General features: G+C 52.8%; 1 protein-coding gene across 1 annotated transcript in view; it reads right to left on the bottom strand.

Moving 5' to 3' along the window:
• LOC108800443 (voltage-dependent calcium channel subunit alpha-2/delta-2-like) overlaps positions 1 to 1,709 on the bottom strand; it is a 60,883-nt gene that overhangs the window by 3,705 nt on the left and 55,469 nt on the right. The window lies entirely within an intron of this gene.

Genomic DNA, 1,709 nt, shown 5'->3' with positions numbered 1-1,709 from the left:
GTCAACACACAAACCTATTAACCAGCGGGAGGGGAAAAAAACCACACCACCCCACACCCGTTCGCCACTCCCGCCCGCCCCGCGTGCCGCCGCGGCGTGCCTCTGAGGGGGGCGCACCTCTCCCGCTGCAGACGGATCCTGACTGCTAATCGCGGCCCCCGCTTCACGCCGGCGGAAAATTTTCAGGTGAACTCGGCGAACAAGGTCACTGGCAAGGACAAAGCCGTCACGTTCCCTGGGCCTCCTTCTACCTGCCGCCGAGGTAGCGCTGCGACAAGGATCATTATCCGCGCAGGGCACGTGTGAACCGCCGCGGCTTCTCCTGGAGGTAAGCGGGAAGGAGATACGGAGGGCCCAGAGGATGACGCTCACGGGGGCAACTAATGACGGAATTCACGTGGATGAGAATGTCTGAGGTGCAGAGATGAGAGAAAAACAAAAGATTTATATTGTTACAATTAAAGCCGAATGCCAAATAAAGAGATACAAAGTAACACAACTCATTGATACATCGATAAATGTATTCTATTATAAAGAGCGAGCAGTGTGAGACCCGAATGTGGCCCCGCCATCAGCCTCTTGCAGTCCCTGTATAGCAGAGCTCTTCTTCTATCTGGCCTCCGTCCTCCCCTTCAGTCTTCTATCTGACCTCCATCCTCCCCTTCAGTCTTCTATCTGACCTCCGTCCTCCCCTTCAGTCTTCTATCTGGCCTCCCTCCTCCCCTTCAGTCTTCTATCTGGCCTCCCTCCTCCCCTTCAGTCTTCTATCTGACCTCCGTCCTTCCCTTTAGTGTTCTATCTGACCTCCGTCCTCCCCTTCAGTCTTCTATCTGACCTCCGTCCTTCCCTTCAGTCTTCTATCTGACCTCCGTCCTCCCCTTCAGTCTTCTATCTGACCTCCGTCCTTCCCTTCAGTCTTCTATCTGACCTCCGTCCTTTCTTTCAGTCTTCTATCTGACCTCCGTCCTTCCCTTCAGTCTTCTATCTGACCTCCGTCCTTCCCTTCAGTCTTCTATCTGACCTCCGTCCTCCCCTTCAGCCTCGCACAGTTTTCCCGGCTCCTCTTCCTCTGATGTCTCTGCACACTGGGAGCTCCTCACAATGTACATTAGAAGCTGCAGCAAGTCAGACAGAGCTCCGCCTCATTTCCTGGCTGGAGGATGTCCAGCATCATCTAGCACTTTCCTCCTGCCAGATTGGCATCCACGCATCAAGGCATTTTGATATTTACATAACTCCTCCCAAAATCCCGCCCACTGCTTACATCAGCCTGCATTGCACAGCGAAGAACAGAGACCCGTTTTTTTAATGATAAAAGGTGGGGATTTTATGTACAATGATCCCGCTGCTGTACATTGTCACCTGTCAGGGATTCGTCACTGCTGATAATGACCGGTCCCCTTGAGGATAAGTCCAGATACGGAGCTGAGGGGCCTGGATTGGGTGAATGGTGCCGAATGTCCTCACCCCGGGCAGATGTTTTCGTCTCGATTTAAAAAAAATCAAGGAAAAGGTCGGCGCGTTCTTCCAGAATTCCGGGTCGGAATCCTTCTCTTTTGTCATTTTCTGGTATAATTTAATACAATGGTTTTGAATCCCAAGGGGGGAGGGGCCGTGGATCTGGGGCCCCCTGATCACCGCGCAGCAATCAGAATGATTAGGAGGAACCATGTAGGGGGTGCAATCAGTGACCTGGACAGATGGAGGGG

The sequence above is a fragment of the Nanorana parkeri genome, unplaced genomic scaffold, assembly GCF_000935625.1.
Source record: "Nanorana parkeri isolate BGI_ZX_2015 unplaced genomic scaffold, ASM93562v1 scaffold2026, whole genome shotgun sequence".
Taxonomy (NCBI): Eukaryota; Metazoa; Chordata; class Amphibia; order Anura; family Dicroglossidae; genus Nanorana; species Nanorana parkeri.
Note: the sequence above shows the minus strand (reverse complement) of the source record. Positions and strands in the feature narration are given on the sequence as shown.